This window comes from Carcharhinus amblyrhynchos, chromosome 10 (genome assembly GCF_965287045.1).
Source record: "Carcharhinus amblyrhynchos chromosome 10, sCarAmb.v2.hapA, whole genome shotgun sequence".
Lineage (NCBI taxonomy): Eukaryota > Metazoa > Chordata > Chondrichthyes > Carcharhiniformes > Carcharhinidae > Carcharhinus > Carcharhinus amblyrhynchos.
Window position 1 is genome coordinate 62,246,646 of NC_137333.1, and position 22,490 is coordinate 62,269,135.

Sequence of the window (22,490 nt, forward strand, 5' to 3'; positions counted from 1 at the left end):
TGATCCTGACTCATGGGTCCCAAAACATCAAGATCTCAGCAAGGTGTGGAGCTGCCATTCATTCTGTGCCACTTGCTATTGACTGCAGCCAGAAACAGGGAGAAAGGGAAGCTGGGGAATGAATACCTCCAAGAGGCACAACTGGTGGAAGGTTAGCCAACTGGTGACTCCATAGTCTTTCTATGCTACCAAGGCAATGGTCACTCTATAGAATGGAGACAAGCAGAAAAGTATCCAGGTGAGGTTTCTTGCACATGGCTTTTACCATCCTGGTCAAATAGCAATGGCTCCATATATATTCATGTATGAACAGAAGGATACGCATTTCTGGTCCTTCAGCTTGTCCTATGTCTAAGAAGGGTGGAGTGGGGTTACCATGTCTAGATGGAAGTCAGATGAAAGAATTAGCACCGCCCTGTTGCCTTTGAGATCGAAGGAAACCTGATAAAGGACATGCTTATTGGATGAAGGGTCGTCCAGACTCTAAAAGATTGCTCTATTCTCTCGCCACAAATGCTGTCAGACTGGCTGAGATTTTCCAGCATTTTCTGATTTTGTTTCAGATTCTAGCATCCGCAGTATTTTACTTTTAATTTTGCTTATTTAATGTACCATTTCAATCCTTTCACACATCCACTGAGGTGCTGATGATGCAGGCAGCAGGGATCCCTGGTATTGGTATTAGCTCTCATCCATAAGAAGAGGAGAACCCGTTGCTGTTTGGCACAGGACCTTGAGGAGCAAGGATCTGAGTAACCAGAGGTGGCGAGTCTTCTATAACATCAAGATGCTGGAGGATATCAACCACAGCTACAGCCCAAACACCGGTGTTTCTTAGCTGGAGATTAACAAAAGGCAATGCAAGAGACACCTTCACATATCTCAGAATCTGGCTTCTCTCACCTGCCTGCTTGTCCAGTACAGGCTGTGGCCATCAAGACTCTGGAAGAATAATGCAGAGCTCCTTGCCTGCACTGAGTGAGTGAATGTGTGTCCAAATGCCCTTTAAATATGGTGCGAAGATCTTTGATCCCATGAGGTAACAGCAGGCTGGGCAACTAGCTGCCAGCCCTAACATAAGATCCAAGCTCCTCATTGATAAATAATTAATGAGTGTTTATTGTGAGGGAATTGAATACAAAAGTAGGGATGTTATGCTTCAGTTGTACAGGGCATTGTTTGAGACCACATCTGAAGTACCATCTACAGCACTGGTCTCATTACTTAAGGAAGTATGTAGGTACATTAGTAACAGTTCAGAGAACATTTACTAGGTTAATACTAGGAATGGACAGTTTGTCTTTTGGTGAAAAGTTGGAGTGATTAGGTTTGCATCTACTAGAGTTTAGAAGAGTAAGAAATGACTTGATTGAAACCTTTAAGATCCTGAGAGGTATTCACAGTGTGGGTGTGGAGATGATGTTTCCTTTTGTTGGAGAACCTAGAATAAATAAGATTAAAATAAGTGGGTCACCTACTTATGACAGAGATTTCTCCCAGAGAGTCAGGAGTCTCTGGAACTCTCACTCTAAAGACACTCTAAAGAGGCTTCAACGTTTTTAAGGCTAGGCTAAATTGATTTTTGATTATCAAGGAGGTGAAAGGTAATTGGGGGACACTGGATTGTAGAGTTGAGGTTACAGTCAGACCAGACATGATCATATTGAATGGTGGAGCAGTGTCAAGGGGCCAAATGGCCTACTCCTCCTAATTCATGTGTTCAGCCATCCCACCAGTCCGCAGGAATCATGCTGATTTTCCCATCCACCAGTGAAAACTTCTGCTCAATGCACAAGAAGGAAATAAAAAGCATAGACATATCAAGGTACATTTTATTATGGGTTTTTTTGATGGACCAAATCCTGTATTATTATGTGCATCAAATAAAGATTAGGTGAAGTTTACCAACCCTACAATAGCCTCCTGATCTTCCTATTTTTGCTTTCTAGGCACTTTTATTGTTCAAGTGGTGTCAGCATTTTCAGCTCAGTTGCAGAATACGTGAGAGGCATGTGTTCCATTGACACTGATAGTGAGGCTGGAGTCTGATCATTTAAGCTGATGCCTGAAATGTTTCACTTCAAGGTGAGGTCTCTTTATGGGCTCTTGACCTTCATTTGGACCTTTATTTTCTAGATCCGGAAAATAATGTGTATTTATTTTTAATTTTAATGTTCAAACATGCTCAGCAAAATAAAAAAGCTGTTTGGTGCAATAGTTGCCATTGACAAAATTATGTCATAAAAAGTATGTTGACAAAAAAAGGGACATTTATATTTTATTGATGCCTTTGCTTTTGCAACAGTTTTCTAAGTGATTGTCCAACACTCCACAGTTCAGCACAAATATAAAAAATTAAAATCTATTTTTGAGTTACAATAAAATTATGAGAAAAACATAATTAAACAATATTTAAATGAATGTTACAATTGCTGATCCCGTACTTACACCTCCCAGATGAAATTGCTTTCATTCTCAACTGATTAGAATGCGAATGCCAAGTCCATCAAAGCAAATGCTGTCACTGTCTGCCTCAGGACACAGCAAGTAAACAAAGATGCTGACATATGCAGGTTGAGGGGAGCTTCCCTAGGGCTCAACCTTTAACCCTGTGTTTGAACTATCAGCATCACATTAAACATGGTGTCAGAAACCATCCTTTCATTGACACCTGAAGGGTGTAGTGCTTTAAATATTGAAAAATGAATTCCTATGTTTTGTTTATTAACAACAATCTACCACATATCTCAAATCTCAACAAGACAACTTAAACTATAATTTACATCTAAAAACAAATAGACTACTATGTTTATTTGCAAACTTTTAACATTGTATTTAAGGTCTGCAAACATAAGCTTTGAATTTTAGCTTTGCAGTGTGCAGATTTGTATTATGAGAATGTCATATCCTTATAAGCTCAACTGACTTTCTGACTCTTAAATGTTAAAGCAATTTAGGGTTTCCAGTGACTGCTTAGTAATTTTCTCTGAGGATGTGCTTTTCAAAATAAATTTAAGTATATTTTACTTCTATGCAACCATTGTTGTTATTTAACAGACTTTTATACGATACTACTTTTCAATATATCTGACAGAAAATAATCTGATTTATCTATACCAATTATAAAAGTATGATCTCAACAAATTCACCTGATGTTCTTGCACTATAAATTCACATTCCTATTATAAGAAAGTACATTGATGCGGTCTATAATAGATCTCCTACTTTTTGAAATATGTTGGGCTTGTGCAGTGGAGACTTCTTTTAATCAGCAGATTTAACACAGGTGATTTACAGTCAGGCAGTGCATTATATTTGTAGTAGATAAGTTAAAGCAATTAATGTTAATGCATTTCCACCGACAAGGACAAGGGCAGCAGATACATGGGAACACCTGCAAGTTTTCTTCCAAGCCACCATCCTGACTTGGAATTATATTGTTGTCACATCACTGTCACAGGATTAATATCCTGGAACTCCTTTCCTTACAGAACCATGGCTGTATTGACCCCAGAAGGACTGCCGTGGGATCAAGGAGGCAGCTCACCATCACCTTCTCAGGGGTCAAGGGCAGTTTGGGTGTGCAAATAATGCTGGCCTTGCCCACATACCATGAAAGAAATTAAAAATGCATGAAACACTTTCCAAAAAAAATGTCCAAATTATAGCCAATAATTATATATATAAAAAACAATAATTTATGCTCTTTAATGTTTGGGCTGTGAAATTGGGCCTGAGGTTAACACATGGCTCACACAGTACTTCCAGTGTGATGGTCTTGCTGCTCCATGTAGACAGCCTCAGGATGAAAATATCATGGCTGCTACTAGGATAGTGAGCATTCACTGACAAAATGCCTTATGCATAGTTGCTCACTAAATGCACATTAACAGTGTGGTAGGCCTTGCAGTTCCTGTATCACTCTCTGTTGACATTGGACCTACACAATCAGATGTACCCTGCACCACTGGGAATCTCGTTACCTGCTCTCTCCTCCTATGTCTCATTGCGTAGAGACAAAACACTGAAATCTCCTCTTCTTTCACACAGGGCCTCTGTCACCACTTCCACCTGCCGCCCCCAGATGCAGTGATGGACTGCCTGCTGGACTGAGAGATGGTCACAGATGCTCTGCCTGAAATAATTTGGTTTAAGTTTGAAGTTTGAAGTTTAAAGCGACTTAGGGCTTAAAGTACTGCAATGCTTCAGCCGAGTTGTCCAGGCATTGGAATTGGTGCTTACACACACTGATTTTCTTTTCCACAATGTTTCTGGTGGCAGCATGGCTTTCATGTATATCTGCTGCCCTTATGTGGTTTTGTGGAGGTATGAGCAGCCATCCTGTTGTTCTTATCAGAAGTCTGATGGTGGAAATGACAGACTGCCTCAGCAAGGCTGCTGACTTTCACTGGTGTGGATATGCTGGCGTTGGACTGGGGTAAACACAGTAAAAAGTCTGACAACGCCAGGTTTCAGTCCAACCGATTTATTTGATAGTAAATTCACTAGCTTTCGGGTTAGTCCCTAGTCACCTGACGAAGGGGCTAACCCGAAAGCTAGAGAATTTACTATCAAGTAAATCGGTTGGACTGAAACCTGGTGTTGTCAGACTTTTTACAGACTTTCACTGAGGCAGACTACAGATAGATTTGCATGATGCCCCCAAGCAGCTAATGACTTCAGACCACAGTCGCCAGTGTATGTCTGATGCTGCGTCTTTTATTGTTATTTTTCGTTGGGTGTGTTCGCTAATAAATGTACTCTTCTTTTGACTCAAAGAAACTCAGTTTGATTTGCTCCTTATTGAAAGTAAAATACATTTGGTTGGAAAAAGGCATTCATGAGGAAAAGACAATTAAAAAGTTTTGTTTGAATCAAACCAAAAGGGGCTGAAATAAAGGGGAGCCAATTCACCCTTCCTTAGCCAGTCATCGCATCTGTTTGCTCGAGAAGCATTAGCAAGGGCACTGGTGGATAGGCAATGGTGGGAGCATGAATACTGCCATTCTGAGAAAGGGCTGCAGGCTTGAATGGAGCCACTGCCATTCCCCCCAGTGATGCCTTGACAAGTTTAGTAATCTGATGGAGGACAGATTGCTGAGCTACTATGAGAACTGTACACTAGGGTTGCCACTATGACTGAATATATTCCTGGAGGTTTCATCACATGACATGTCATCACAGTTCAGCAATTAGTCAGCCAACACAACCATTCCAGTGTTGCAATGGCATCCAACACCAACTAGGAAGTAAAAAGACTCATTACCCAATTGGATGATGCTTGACTTGCAGCCAAACAGCCTTTATCACCCCAACTTCAATATTTTTATATCTGGTAAATCAGAGGAAATGAGAAGAAAAAAATCTTTTTAATGTCCTGATCATTTTTCTCCAGGATTGCACACAGAAATGTCCTGGAGATTGATCTTCAATTCTGGGGATTCCAGGCCAATTCTGGAGGGTTGCCAACCCAATTGTATGCCCCTTTGAACATTGGTATCCAGTAACTGGATGCTATCTGAGCCTGCACGTCAGCAAGTATGGATCTCAACTCAGCCGCCACTGCAGCCCTAAGACTTTGAGAGGCTTCTGTTTGTGCCTCAGTGGAAGCTGAGATACTAGCCACCAGAAGCTACATCATGGGTCACCAATCTCACCATTTTCTTATGCATTGCCCCATCAAAGTCTTCACCTTAGTCCACAGAACCTTTGCATGCGTTCACCCTCCAGGGAGCTGGCACATGAACTATCCTTTCTCCTGGCCTAGCTGCAGCTGACTCATGCCCCATGATTCACCACATGCACGTTGTGATTCTGTACTATTTGCTAAGATATATGGAGTGACAGTATCTTAACTGGTGGCCGTGAGTGTCAGCGCTCTCTCATGAGACTGCTGTGGCTGGCCAGTTGGACATTTTAGTGTGTCTGAAAGCAGAGAATCAGAAAGGTAGGGTTGGGTGAGTTGAAAAACACAATCACAACATTAGCAGTTTGCACTCCATGTCAGATAATGGGATAAAGATGAGGAGTTGAGAGTGGATATAGGGCTGAAACATACCATCAGCCTTAATGTCACACTGGACTTCCTTTTATTCATTTATGGGATGTGGGCATCGCTGGCTGGACTAGTATTTATTGCCGTCCCTGAGGACATTTAAGAGTCAAAGACATTGCTGTGGATCTGAAGTCACGTATGGGCCAGACCAGGTAAGGATGGCAGATTTATTTCCCTAAAGGACATTAGTGAACCAGATGGGTTTTTAACAGCAAGTGACAATGGTTTCATTGTCATCACTAGACCTTTAATGCCAGATTGTTATTGAATTTAAATTACACCATCTGCCATGGTAGGATTTGAACATGAGTCCCCAGAGAATTACCCTGTTCTCTGGAGTATTAGTCCAGTGACAATGCGACTATGCCACTATCTCCCCCTGGGCTTTATCATAACCAGCTCTTTGACAAGAAGCACTATCTCCTCCATAGGTATGCTTGACCCTACAATTCTACTTTGATCCCTTCAATAATATGCTGGCATGTCCTACAAGAGAGATGGAAGAAGTGGAAATGGTTAAGAACTTCAAGTTTTAGGTATCTAGATCATCAACAATCTGTCCTAGTCTCTCTCCACACCAAAGCTATTGTTGAGAAAGCCCACCAGCACTTCTATTTTCTCAGGAGGCTGAGGAAATTCAGCATGTCCACTACGACTCTCCACTTTACAGATGCACCATAGAAAGCATCCTTTCTGGATGTATTACAACTTATTATATCTCCTGTTCCAACCAAGACCACAAGAAACTACAAAGAATTGTGAACATAGCCCAGTCCATCACACAAACCAGCCTTCCATCCGTTGACTCTCTCTGCACTTCTTGCTGCCTCAAAAAAGCAGCCAGCATAGTCAAGGACCCCATGCACTTCAGACATACTTTCTTCCATCAGGAAAAAGATACAGAAGTCTGAGGTCACGTACCAACCAGTTCAAGACAGCTTTTTCCCTGCTGCCAGACTGCTGAATGGACCTGCTTTTTATGATCTTTCTCTATACCCTAACTATGACTGTATCACTACAGTCTGTGCCCTCTTCTTTCCTTCTCTTCTATGTGTCTATGAATGGTATGCTTTGTCTGTATAGTGCGCAAGAAACAATTCTTTTTACTGTAAACAATTGCATGTGACAATAATCAAAGAATGCCAGTGATTGTGTTCTTTTGCCTTTGGATAGTATAGTCAAATAACTAGAAGGATGTGGAAGCAGTGGGAGGAAAGGTGAAACTGACAACATTAGAAGGTGTGTGAGGCTGAGGTGAAGCATTTGAATGCTAGGCCTGAGTCTAAACAGCTAGAGACTTCTGAGGGTGAGAGAAGAGAGCATTGAGCAGTATGAGCGTTTGGTGATGCAGTGGCTATGAGATGTCCTTTGAGAATGCATTCATTGATCTTTCTAACATGCATAAGGTCACTGATCTTCTTGTGGCACTGCTGTTAGGTTGTCAGGGACCAATTCTGGGAGTTGACCTCCCTGGTCACCTGATCACCTTCCCTTCAGAGGGTGTTCCTTCAGAACATTCAGTGCACCATCTCCCCTGTCTACTTCCAGTGAAATCATCCCTCTTCTGCTGCCAACATCCATTGGTAAGCTTATGACCACATCCATGAACCTGGGAAACCTCTCCTTTCCCTCATGCTCCTATGTTCATTTTCCACTTGCAACTAATCCCACTTCAGATACTCTACAGCAACTTCCTTCTCTTGAGTGCAACTCCTCCATCGGAGGATAGCTGCACCACATACTAGTTTTCACACTGTGGGACAGCCTGATGAGCACTCAACCAGCCAACAGAGTAGGTCATGTTTGTCTGAACAACACAATCATGAAATTGAGGATGCAGCATGAATTTTATGGACTGCCTGCCTGAGCACAGGCAGGTCACGAATTGTGAACCTTATACCCAAAAATATGAGACAACTTCTTAGCCCTCGGTGTCTTAAAACAATATAAAACTATTGCACCTTGAGTTACTCAATGTGTAATTGCAATGCATTCTTGGGCTTTCAGAAACCATCTATTGTACATATCATATGACTGACTTATCCACTCTACCATGTCAGAAATATTTACTGCTGTTAGGTCAACAATGTTAAATACTTTTCCATATAGTAGCAGAGTGATTAATATCATGTGTCCCAACTGTTTTGTATTACACAAAGTCAGATTATTTTTAGGTGGGGACAATGTTCAAGGCAATACAGTTAGCAATGACTCTGATAATCACTTGTACAATAAAATATTGTGCACTGAGGCAGAAAGAACCAGAATTTTAAAATAATTTTGTTAGGTGCTTTTTATATGCTTGTGTTTCTGCTATCCTTTCAGTTTTTATATTGCTTTAATTCTCTTAATTTTCTGGGTTCACATGTTCCCAAATGTCTCCTGCTTATTCTTCAGTTGTTTGAGTGTAATACTTTTATTTAATTGTGCAACCCCACCATTATCTGTAATATGGCTTGCTGGCAATTAAAAGGCTTTAGAAAATCTCAGGGAAGGTCAATGGGAGCTAGAGGAACAGTTCACTAGCTAGAGACGCCCCATGCAAATGCAGTTCCAATCTCCCCAGAATATTAAATTTCTGCACACGGAAATGATCCATATGCAAGGCAGATTCATTTCTGTTTGAGAGTTAAACAGTGGCTACAGAGAAAATTTTGAACAGAAGTCCAGAAATAAAAAAAACAGCCTTCATAGTCAAGGCACATGCCTCATTGCTCTGTACTGAAGTACGAGTCCCACATCCATTATTGTAACTGTAAATAAAACAATTGTAAGGCTGCAGGCTTTTAGAATTTTGAGGAAACAATCTTTCAAATAACAAAAAAAATTGTCACAGCTTGAAGTGAATAATGGAAAGTTAGAACATTTTCATATCCCAATACTGCTTGGACTTTTTGTCCAAATATAAAAATATATTTGTGTGACAAGTGTTGTTCACTAACAAATTGACACTAGATTTAATCTCACATAACCACATTTAAGACAATCACAACTGAAATCTTAGCCCAAGGGTGAAACAGATATCCAGTACAATACCATTCCAATTATCAGGTTTCCAATTATCTAAACAGAGGCATTTTGTGAATCACATTTACGTCAATCAGCCAATTTAACTACAGTATTTAATTATTGACTTCCAGTTAGCCAAACTCAATTACTCGAACGGATTTGCTGTCTCTTGAGTTGTTGGGATAATCAGGAATCCAAGGTGCTTAATACAATTTTCATATACTTAATAATATTTTTATATTTAATATTGCCTTTTTCATCTGGCCTGGTGTGAATGGGATTTGAAATTAGTTTTATTGTGACATATGTTGGCTAAAAGCCATTGCATGTCTTTAAGAATCCTCAGTCCATGTTGGGCCTTAAAATCCAGTACTGAGAGATGGCTGCCTTTCTCAGGGTACTTGCTGAAAAATCTCTCTGTAGCCATTAACCATCTCTCAACCAGCGGTGAGTCCGAAGTACAAAACCAATGGCTAGAACCTTGCGGCTGTTCCCCGTGGCGGGATCTTCCAGCCCTGCTGATGGCTCACGCGGGTTTCATGGTGATGAGGGGTGAATTCCTGCCGCTAGCCAATGGTGGGGTTGGCTCCTCCACCATGAATCATGTCGCGGCTTGCGCAGAAGATCCCACCCTATGTCTCTAGAAAACCATTTACAGCATGCATTTAACAATTCTCACCATCAGCCCTGACACCGAAATCATCTAGGTTCCCTGCATTTAAAAATCAATTGTCTAGAGAAATTGGTATTGTATGTTTGCAAAGTAGCCACAGTCATTGAGCTGTTCTGAGAACAGTGAGATTATTTACTTCGACCTTATAAATGAATTTGACAAATGATTTATTGATCATTCCATAACACTGAATTTTTGTGCCAAAAAGTTCAAACATTCTAATTTATTCAAAGAATAATGGAAATAAATAGCTATGATAACTGAAGTTAGTAAATTTTAGGGACTTTCCTTGTCTAATTATATATTGGCAATGGTGCTAATTGATTATTATTGTGGGTCATAATGGGGACTTGAATAAGTCTGTAGATTGATTGGCCTAAATGCTACTGTCCTAGATTTCCATTGTCTACAATGTACATTTATTAATTACTACTAACTAATGAAAAGAAGGCGGCATGGTGGCACAGTGGTTCGCACTGCTGTCTCACAGCATCAGGGACCCGGGTTCGATTCTCGGCTTGGGTCACTATCTGTAAGGAGTTTGCACGTTCTCCCGTGTTTGCGTGAGTTTCCTCCTCGTGCTCCAGTTTCATTCCACAGTCAGAAAGACATGCTGGTTAGCTGCATTGGCCATGCTAAATTCTCCTTCAGTGTATCCGAGCAGGTGCTGGAGTGTGGTGACTAGGGGATTTTCACAGTCATTGCAGTGTTAATGTAAGCCTACTTGCGTCACTAAAAATAAGCTTTAAACTTTAAAAGCTTCTTATCTCGTTAGGATTAGATTTCAAAGTTAAGATCAAATGATATTTGAGGGAACGCCATAATTCATCTACACAGTCATTTTTTTTGTTGTTCTTTGTTCTGACAATGACTGTGGATTAAACACAGATTGTCACTCATTGGTCCATATTGTGCTACGGTAATAATGGTAATTGATGGTTAGCAGTGCTTGTTGAGCATATTGGATAGCAACTTGTGGCACAATTAAAAGCAGAAATTCCAAAGTTTCTGTCAGAAATATTTTGTTCTTCCACAGTATGCATTTAGCAATCTCACCATTAGACCTGACACCAAAATCATGGTAATGTTATGATATTGGAATTTTTGCCCACTAGTTGGACATGAATTTGGAATATTTGCCCACTAGTTCCCTATTAAAGGTGCTGAAAAAGCAACATTTGGTGCATTCAGGAGTAAGTGAGTGGTGTGATAAGTAATGACAAATGACCTCTCTAGCCCTGAAAATTTAATATTATACGTGTTTAGTTTCACTCCTTCTGACATAATCACCTGGATTGTTTTTAAAAAGTAAAATAAAAATGATTTTTTTACACTTTTATCTGCCTCTTTTATCTCTCTTTGAATTACATCTTTCCTTCCCAACACTTATTTTGCTTTCTATACATGTGTTAAATCTAATTTATAGTTCCTGTTCTATATTTCCTGGCCTGGAGGCAGAATTTTGTATTTTGGATTAAAATTTCAACATTGGGGTCAACTAGGAGTCATGACCCTACACTGTGTTGTGAGCAGGCACTTGACCTCAGTATTGCCTGAATTAGTGAATTGGTGGCCAGAAGATGTGCTCGCATCCAACTGAAAACTGTGAGCGGATCTCAAAGTTGGAGGCCCAATAGGAAGAACTGCAGCCTGCAATTGTAGCCATGTGAAGGAGAGGGCATCACACCTTAAAGCACCCACACAGCAGCTTTTGCAGTAAAAAAATTGACCTCAGGTGCCAGGTTATCCTTGTGGTGGAAAAGCCCCTCCATATCTGGCTTGTAGGTAGGTGTGTTGGGTGCTCAGTAAAACCCTAAAATGTTGGTCACCATCAGAAGGCAGCTATCATACTCTTGACCCTGTAGGAATCATTCTGCATCCAATCTGGCTCTCTCCAAAATGCACCAGCAAATGGATACACCAGCTGGTAATGCTAATTTACTCACTTGCCTGCCTGCCCCCCATTCCCACCCTGTATCACAGGGGAAAAATCTACTGTGTGTGTCTTATTAAGGATTTTTCAATCTGATTAGTTGAAGACCCTCTTGCCCTAGATAAAGATAATAAGAAGTCTCACAACACCAGGTTAAAGTCCAACAGGTCATGTGAATGGATTCACCTGATGAAGGGGCAGCACTCCAAAAGCTCATGCTACCAAATAAACCTGCTGGACTTTAACCTGGTGTTGTGAGCCTTCTTACTGTGCCTACCCCAGTCCAATGCCAGCATCTGCACATCCTAGTTAAAGATGCCACAAATGCCCTATAGATGGCACTGCCCTGTGTCAGATGCAGGATTAGGTCGTATTTCCATGCAAAAACATATGAAAGTAGTACAGGCAGTTTATTGCATGATGAGCGCCAAGTCTACTCCTGTCTACAGTGTTGTAAAAGTGTATGCACTATCCACCAAAAGTCAATAAATTGAATGGGCACCTCTACCAAATTTAATAACATGCAGAAACACAATTTTTCTCCTCAAAAAAGAAAATCCAATGTTTTTTGCCATAAAAACAAACCAGTAACAAGATTGCTATCTCCACATATTGTAAAGCAGTATGTCCCACAATTTCTGTTGTTAAATGAAATTATCACTGTTATCTCTTGAGCAATAAGAAGCTGTGTTTCAGGCCTACTTTCTAATCTCTAGAGTGTGGTCCTCTGGTATCCCAAGGGTCCTGAACAATGCAGCAGAGGAAGAAACCCAATTTATCTTCACATCAAGAAAAAAAATGAACATTTTCCAAGAACATAAAAATAAATCCTTGTTTTGTCTTGTACAAAGTAAAGAAAGGCTTCAAACAAAAACAAAATCCCTCTAGACTTTCTTTTGCTTTTGAATAATTTTTACTTGTTCTCAGAATAAAATTCCCCAACTCATTGATTTTATGACCTTCTTTGTAATTGAAATGACAGACACTTCTGGCTTTAGGTTGCCTGGAGCACCTAAGAAACATATTTAAATTCTTGGCGTTAATACATTTATTGCCAGATCCCCATCATGCACCTGCACTATACAACCTTGGCAATTGTGGTGATATCTTGGATGAGAAATTCTTTGCCATGCACTCAGTTTTCAGGCTTGAGCCAAATGCCTAGCAATCAATATGGCAGGAAGACCACGTGTGCAGCAAGTGTGCCACCCATCATATTAGGAAATGGACATACGGCCCATTGTGCGTATAACAACTGCGTGAGGGCCATTTACAAATTTAGGCTGCCATGAACACAGCTGGTTTCAGTCAAGAAAATGCAGTCTTCATGCGACTAACCATTGCTCATTAAAAGGATCTCTGGAAAACCTAACCAATAAGGTAGGTTTGTTAAAAATAATACCTCAACGCAGAGCAGTGCCAATGTCCCTTTCCTAAGTAATCATCCACTTTCTCCCGACCAAACTCCTCTTTCCGAATCACACCTCACTGCTATTGATAATGATACATAAACACAAAAATGTTTATCCTCTTGAAGGCTGCCTAGGGATATCCATCAGGCACTTTCAACTGGCAGTCCACAACAAATAAAGCCTGAAGCTCAATGAATTGGCACTGTACCCAATGCTTCAGGCTTAGCCATTCCAGTGAAGAGATTCTTCCCTGTGGAAGCCCGAGCCACTTCATTGCCAGCTTTTGAATTCTTCCCATTTTTTATGCTGACTGATAGCAATTCTCACCTGAAGTAAAACTTCTATTGTTTGACTTGAATTAGCAACTGGGAATGATGAACAATTTCCTAATTAATAAATTAATAAAATATTATGAGTGGAATCACTCTCTGTCCACAGGGTTGGTGGCAGGGGCTCAAGATTCAGCGAAACCCCAGAAGTCGCGGATCTTGCCAACTAGATTGCAACTATTGATTTTCTCCACCCCTCGTCAGTGATGTAATCAGGCTCATGAACTCCTCCTTTCACCGTATATTTACAACCCTCACCTTATATTCAAACAGTGTGGAGGTGATGTCATGTCAGCATGGTTTACAATAGGCTCACATAGACGTGAACCTGTTATAGGGATCCACGCCACCCCCCCCCCCCCCCCCCACCTCCAATCCCACACACTATCATCTTAACTGGGGCTTTTTTTGTAGGTGGTTTTAATCTGTAGCCAGATTCAGGTGGAAACCTCATGTGATCATTGTGATCCTATGTCATTTACAAGATCCTGACTATATTTAACAGCTAAATGAGTGGGGAATTACAGAAGGCTTTCTAAGATACCAAAGGTCCTCCTCAACAAGCTAAAGTGGAAGTGGAAATTCCAGGTGCTCTGGTTTCCTCTCACAGTCCAAAGATGTATAGATTAGATGGATTAGCCAAGGTAAATGCACAGGGTTACGGGGATAGGGTGGGTGGGGTGGGCCCAGGTAAGATGTTCTTTTGGAGAGTCAGCGTAGACTCAATGGGCCAAATGGCCTCCTTCTGCATTGTAGGAATCCTATGGATTCAATGGTTTATGGAACAAATGAAGCATTTTAAAGCAAAAAAAAACAACAATCTGATTTCTGTTAACTGACAGTCATGAATTGAAATCAATCTATTTTTCTGTCTATTTATCTAGCAGTCTATGTGCATTAAAGTCTTGCATATGGACTGTTGTAGTTGAAAAGTGGTTATCACACTTCAAAGCAGCACAATGCAAAAATATCCAATCAGCAAAAAAAATCATGATTCAATTAAACATAAATAAAACATGAAGCAATTACTGCACACAATCTAATTGCTATTGTATAAAAACCAGTACAATTGCAACTCATCAAATAGCATTCCGTTCCCTCCTGCAGCAGGATCTGGACAAATTTCAGACTTGGGCTGATCAGTGGCAAGTAACATTCACTCCAGACAATGACTATTACCAACAAGAGAAAACCTAACCACCTCCCCTTGATGTTGAACAGCATGACAATCACTGAACATCCTATTATGAATATCCAACGGGTTACCATTGGCCAGAAGTTAAAATGGACAAGCCATATGAATATTGTTGCTACAAGAGCTGGCCAGAGGCTGGAATTTTGTGATGATTAATGCACCACCTGACTTCCCAAAGCCTGTCCGCTATCTACTCAGTACAAGTTAGGAGTATGATGGAATACTTTTCACTTGCCTGGATGACTGCAGCTCCAATAACACACAAGCTCTACACCGTGCAGGACAAAGCAGCCGGCTTGATCAACACCCCATCCACCACCTTAAACATTCTCTTCTTCCATCACTAGCACACAGTAGCAGCATTATGTATCACCTACAAGTACTGCAGCAACTTCCAATACTCCTTCAATAGCATCTTCCAAATCCCTGACCTCTGCCATCCAGAAGAACAAGGGCAGCGGATGTACCAGCTGCAAGCTCCCCTCCAAGTTACACACATCCTGATGTGGAACTGTATCATTATTCCTTCACTGTTGCTGGGTCAAAACCCTGGAAATTCCTTCAGCACACAGAATCATAGAATCCTGACAGTGCAGAAGAGGCCTAAGGCTGTAATGGACTGCAGCAGTTTAAGGAAGAAGCTCACCATCTTCTTAAAGTCAATTAGGGATGGGCAACAACATGGTGGCCTCGCTGGTGACGTCACAGCCCATGAACATATAATGAAATCTGGCCAATGAACACTGCTAATTATTGAGGTCTTCTTTCAGGTTGAAAAAGGTAACACATTAGCAGCAGTAATTGCAAAGTGAATAAACCAATTTCCAAAACTAACCAATCAACACTTTGATTCAATAAATGGACACTAAACAGTAACCAGCAGACATCAGCAAACCAGGCAGTCGAATCAACTTGAAAGACTCTTTTTCAATTAATTGTCAGTTGCCATTTTGATTCCCTGCTGGGCCAAGTTCATGTCCATATATATAAGTAATAATGTTGATTTAATGGGTAGCATAGCCTGTTTGTTTGAGTGATAATCTACAATTCTAATTTTGTACAATTCTCCCTATTATGATCCAAGAGTGTATTCCAAAGCTTACTGTGTGCAACATCTTTGGAGACTTTATTGATGTATATATTTCACTGAAAACCAGGATATATTTTGGGTGAGATACATTTCATCATAATCACCTGCCCATGACAACAGATGACAGTGAATCTCCTCTTCCATTTCATTATTGTTATATTCTTTTCAAAATTCACATCTAATGGATATACCAATTGATAGTGTATAATATCACTTATCATTCTCTCATCTCATAGAATTCTTTATCCAAGCATACTACTTTTATAATTAAAATAATAAATTAGAAACACCAAAAATAGGTAATCCAGTGTCAAATTTCACTAATGTAAAACCATAACAAGTTTTTAAAGTATAATGACTTTTTGTGTAAAATATAATTTGCACTCCTGACAGGGGGCCTAAACTAATTTTCCATCCATTAATATCTATTTTAAAGTGACTTATTTTGAATTTGTGAATGAAGGATCAAGTAGGGAGTGGAAGTGAATTTTACATGGCATGGCTGCTTAGTGCCCCCCTCCCCCATTACAGAAGCCATTTGCAAATTGATTGATCCATAAAAAGACCACCCCACACTGAAAATGGAAAAAAAAGGAATGAAAGTCTATGGATCGACCTCAGCACCAGAAACAACAATGACAAACCCAGCCCTGTCAAGCTTGCAAAGTTCTCCTTACTAACATCTCGGGGTTGTACCAAAATTGGGAGAACTGTCTCACAGGTTAGTCTGACATAGTCATACTCAAGCACTCATACCTTATAGATAATGTCCCACATACAACCATCACCATCCCTGTGTACGTCCAGTCCCACCCACACGAAAGACCCATCAGCGGTGGCAGGGCAGCACAGTGGTATACTCCAGTCAAGAGAGAACTCAGAGCAATTCCCTCTACTTATTTTTTCGTTTATGGCTCTTCAATCTATTTCAAAATTCACATCTAATGGATATACCAATTGACAGTGTATAATATCACCCATCATTCTCTCATCTCACAGAATTCTTTATCCAAGCATACTACTTCTATAATTAAAATAATAACTTAGAAACACCAAAAATTCTCAAAATTGACTATGGACCTCTTGACGTCTCATAGCATCAGGTCAAACATGGGCAAGGAAACCACCTGCTGATTATTAGCTTCTGTCCTCCCTCAGCTGATGAATCTATACACCCCAAGGTTGAACACCAGTTTGGGGAGCACTGAGGGTAGCGAGGGCACAGAATATGTCCTGGGTGGGGGAGGGGAGGGTTTCAATGTTCATTACCAAGAGTAGCTCAGTAGTACTGCTGAGCTGGCTGAATCCTAGCTGCTAGACTAGACCTGCGGGAAGACAGAAATAACCAACAATAAAGACTTGACCTCCACATAATTGTGTCCTTAGCCAAAATGTTCCAGTACAGTTACAACAATGGCATCTACCCGGTAATATGGAAAACTGCCCAGGTATATCCTGCAGCGATTCAAGAAGGCAGCAGTTTAAGAAGGTAGCTCACCACCACCTTCTTAAGAGCAATCAGCAATGGACAATAAATGCTGGCCTAGCCATTGATGCCCACATCCCATTTAAAAAGAATTTAAAAGGAACATAAAAAGCAGGATGAATCCAACCTGGCCAATTCCTACCCTGTCAGTATACTCTTAATCATCAGCAAATTTCTAGAAGGGGTCATGGTTAATGCTGTCTAGTGCTACTTACTCAACATAACATACTCACTGACACTCAGCTTGGGTTCTACCAAAGACACTCAGCCCCTGACATCATTGCAGTCACTATCAACATGGGCAAAAGATTGAACTCAAGAAGTGAGGTGGGAGTAACTACATTTGCCATCTTTGACTGTGTGCGGTATCAAGGAGCCCCAACAAAACTGGAATCAATGGGATTCAATGAGAATCACTCCACTGGTTGGAGTCAAGCTTAGCACAAAGAAAGATGGTTATAATTGTTGGAGATCAATCGGCTCAGTCCCAGGACAGCAAGAGTTCCTCAGGATAGTGTCCTAAGCCTAACCATCTTCAGCTACTTCACCAATGACCTTCCTTCCATCATAATGTCAGAAGTGGGGATGTTTGCTGATGATTGCACAATGTTCAGCACCATTTGCAACTCCTCAGATACTGAAGCAATCTGTGCCCATACGAAGAAAGACCTGGACAACATTCAGACTAGGAATGATAAGTGACAAGTAATATTTGTGCCACCCAAGAGCCAAACATTGACCATCTTCAATAAAAGAGAATCCAACCATCTCCCCTTGACATTCAATGTCATTACCATCACTGATAACCCCACCATCAAAAATCTGTGGGTTACCATTGACCAGAAACTGTACTGGACAGTCATATAAATACTGTGGCTACAAGGGGAGGCAGTGGTGTAGGGTATTGTTGCTGGACTAGCAATCCAGAGATGTAGGGTAATGCTCTGTGGACCCAGGTTTGAAGCCCACCATGGATTGGGGGGATGCTGCCAATTTCTGACCACTTGCTATATTATGGGAAATCAGAGTATAGAAATCAGCTTTGCAATCCAATGTCATCATGCTGGATTTTACCCATGATCAGGATGGCAGCAAGCATAAAATTCTGATTTGCAAGCATAAAATTCCAGCTGCGATTTCCAAAGTTTTAATTGCTGCTTATAGAATTGCTCACCAAGCACCACATTTCTTGCAAAGTTATTTACATTTATCAGGATCTAGATGGGTGTATATTTAGCACTGAAGATGATCCAAACTTGAATGTTTTTCTGTACTCATGTTGTCCCTAATTGGAACAAGAACACGTTAATGAACCAATCACATGACATCCTGATGACATCATAGGCCATTTGTATTAGCAAACAAGCAGGATATCCTAATAGCCTGTAGAGTAAACACCTCTCCAATAAAATTCTTGTTTGTTTGTACTTTCATAGTCTGCAAATCTAGCTTTCAAAAATACTACAGATGTCTAATCTTTGAAACATTGTGGATCTGGTTTCTAAACCATTATGCAAGCCAGAAGCAAAGCTCAACCAACACTATTATAAAACAAGGTGAAATTGTGATTTGAAGAGATGTGTGAACTTTTCAGTTTCCATTTGATATTTCCAACAGTTCATGGTGACTACATCAAACATGCTTAACATTCAGTCAAATTTTAAATAAACTGCACAATTTTGGCTTGAAGACAAGTTGACTTTGACTGAAATGGTCAAAAAAATATAAGATTTCTGTGTCAGTGTATACCAAGTCTGGATAAGCCATGGTGGCATCAAAAGCATATGAAATAGATAATAGCCTGAATTTTTAGGTCGGTGTGTAAGCAAATTCAGCGGATTCAGAAGCAGATTTGAAATCCGCTCCATTCCGAGATTGGCAGTCTACAGTAGTCATATCCTGGTTGGCCAGTTAAGAGCCAGCTAGCATGAAACTAGTATGTAGAGAGGGCTAGTAATGATGGAGGTGTGTTGGGCAGTGGGGTGCAGGAGTGGGCAGGAAAAGGGCAAATGCCTGAATGAAATCAGCTGCAGGTGGGAGTTCAAAAGCAGTGGAGAGAAGGTAAGTAAATGAAGAAACAATTCTGGGGATAGTGGCTTGAACTTGAACAAAAAACTTTGCATTGAGGAGTGAAAGTAAGGAGAAGCCATGGAAGAGTGCATAAAAATACCTGAAGCCAAGCAGCAGCCCCGCCTTTTTTTATTGGTTAGTTGAGAAGTGGCGTTGGAGAAATTGATGGAATTTAAGGCCAAGGGAAAGTGGAGATGCTTCAGAGTGATTTAAGCAAGCTAAGTGAATAGGCAGATGAATGACAGGTGCAGTACAATGTGGATAAATGTGAGGTTATCCACTTCGGTAGCAAAAAAAGGAAAGCAGATCATTATCTCAATGGCTTTATTTTGCAAGAGGGGAATGTGCAATGAGACCTGGGTGTCCTTGTACACTGGTCATTGAAGGTAAGCATGCAGGTACAGCAGATAGTAAATAAGGCAAATGGTATGTTGGCCTTCATAGCAAGAGGATTCGAGTACAGGAATCTTGTTCCAATTATGCAGGGTCTTGGTGAGGTCACACCTAGAACATTGTGTGCAATTTTGATCTCCTTATTTGAGGAAGGATGTCCTTTCTATTAGAGGGAATTCATTGAAGATTTACCAGACTGATGCCTGGAATGGCGGAATTGATGTATGAGGAGAGATTGAGTCGGTTAGAATCATTCTCACTGGAGTTCAGAAGAATAAGGGAGGATCTCATAGAAACCTATAAAATTCTAACAGGACTAGACAGATTAGATGCAGCAAGCATGATTTTGATGGTGGGGAAGTAAATCTTTCAGGACTGAGTGAGGAGAAATTTCTTCACCCGGAGAGTGGTGAGCCCGTGGTATTCATTGCCACAGAAAGCAGTTGAGGCTAAAACATTTCCTTAACTTCTGAGCTGAATGTCAATTGAACCCGATTGTGCCCATACATGCGTGCCAGGACAACATGGAGGTATGACACAGGCACATGCACGCTGCAAGAGCCCAAATTTCAACCTCCAATATGGGTTCCGAAAACTGCCGGTATTGAAGCTCTGAGCTGCAATCTCGCAATAACTTCCGTCACTTGCCCTGATGATAGGTAAGTTTTTGCCCTTATTTATTTGTGCACTTTTTTATGGTTTAGCTGCAGTGACTAGAGGCAGCAAATAATCTTTGGGCGGGTTCATTTTTTTGTAAATGCTTTAAAAAGATGTTTAACATATATGTAATGCACAGAAAATGACAGAAAGTTTTTTTTTAATTTTACAACTTTGTCATGACAGCTAATTCCATTAAAAAACTGCGTTCATTAATAACAAGGTGAACGTTAGTGTCTAGAATAAATTTCAGCTGAAGTCCATTTGGATTTTCTATTTACTTTAAGCAGTGTTTATCCCAATTGAAAGAGCCTCCCTCCCTCCTGTTAAGAGGGAATTAGAAAGCTTTTCACTAATGAATTAGTACTACCCAGGCTTTCAACTAGCTTTTGAAGTTCTACCTCCTCACTTCTCCATTCTTCCTGAGATGTATATTCCACCCTGAATCTAGAAGTGCAAAATGTGCGATCTGTATCTGCCCATTTTTCCCTATGCTGACCATAAAAATGAATGTGCCTCTCAAAATTGAATTGATTGGACCTTTATTTGGCTCAATAGACCTTTTAATTGTTGTTGTGTGGGCGTCCAACATTCTTCACATCTGCCAAGCGTAATAGCCAGAGACTGTGTGATGACGTTGGTAAACCGTCCCCGTGTCATCACATGTTATTTAACATTATATGGAGGGTGTCAGGAGCCCACACAAACCATATAAAATCTGGCCAATGTCTCAAAAGCATTATAATGTTTTGACCAAAATCCTAAATGGAATCCATCTTTTGCACATTAAAAATGATAAATGGGTCAAAATACTGAATCTCAAATGGATTCAACATCATGTGTTAACCAAAATGTAATACTTTTCTATTACATTTGTCTATATTTAGCAACAGAATAGGGAAATTTCAAGGATATAAACATAATGTGGCTTTAGTACCTCCTAATTTTAGTGACAGACAAAAGACCACATAGGTCAGGTTTTCTCTGTGGTCTCCTGAACCCCATTGTCAGGTTAAGATATAAGTCAAAAGTCCGCACTGTGTGGCACAAAGTTATTCTGTGTAATTTTCCCCAGGATGTCCAAGTAATGGGTAAACGGCAGGTCTGCCATCCAATTAAGGATGGTGAATGTACAGTTGAAGATGATGGGTTATTCAAAAGGGAGATGCTCTGTCTCCAAGATTTTAAATTTTAATTAAAAATTACTTCCACAGCCAAGCTGACACTATAGGGTGCCCTTTAACTGCTGCTGACCCCTGACAGGCAGCAGAGGAGTCCTTAGGCTCCGAGTTTCTGTCACCAGGAGGCCATCTCCAGGTGTCTAAACTGGTTCCCCCTGCCATGTCCTCCATCCTATCTCTGCAAAAATGGCCCAAGGACTGGTTGAAGCCAGGGAAGTGGCACACTGAGAAACTCACTCCTGAGATCCCACCTGCCTCTGTTCCAGGCCTGGCAAGGGTTCAAAATTCTACCCATTATCTTACTTTGCATTAAAAATTTATAGGGGTGATTTTAATCCACATCAACTGGTGGAAATAGAGCAGGGACTGATTAAAGTGATGCCAGATTACCTCTATTTCTCTGTTCCTGCTGTCTTCCTGTCAGCTGCCATTTTAACCATGCTTGTCTTTTCAGTTGGCTGAGGCATCCACTAGAGGGAGATGGGAGCCTGATGAATATATGCAAATTTGTATTCTCTGATGTCTTTAAGAAACCACCCAACCTGCTGGTAAAAGCTAGTGTGTTTGGCCACTCAGAGAACTATATAAAGAGATCCCTGCAGATAATTGGATCATACGAGATGTGTCCTCTTGTGATGCTTGGGTTGCAAGAAGAACTTTCAATTTCCAAATTTCTTCTTTCTGAAAATGCTTTGCCTTGATTATCCTCAGTAACTAGCATGTGCTTACAAAGCTCAAAGCACAGTGTCCAACAGCGGATGTGATTCTGCGTTTGGACAACCTTTACTAAATAATCCTAAACCAATTTTAGTTTAAGCTCAATGTGTGGCATATTTGTGTATACTGGATGCTACATATATTAATGCACTGTGCCCTGTTCTTTGCAGACAAGAAGAACAGGAACACACATTGCACCTGTTTCAGTTAAACAAAATAAGTGATTGCATTTGCTGACACATTGCTCAGGGAAATACCCTACCAATCAGGATCATGTTGCCTTGTTTAAA

The 22,490-nt window shown here is 40.6% G+C and overlaps 1 long non-coding RNA gene across 1 annotated transcript in view; it reads right to left on the reverse strand.

Annotated features, from left to right (window-relative positions):
- Positions 1 to 21,935, reverse strand: part of LOC145348988 (uncharacterized) — an 86,647-nt gene extending 64,712 nt beyond the window's left edge. The window contains exon 1 of the long non-coding RNA XR_013888048.1: positions 21,874 to 21,935. This is a non-coding gene — a long non-coding RNA (uncharacterized LOC145348988). The remainder of the gene's footprint in view (positions 1 to 21,873) is intronic.
- Positions 21,936 to 22,490: the final 555 nt, after the last annotated feature.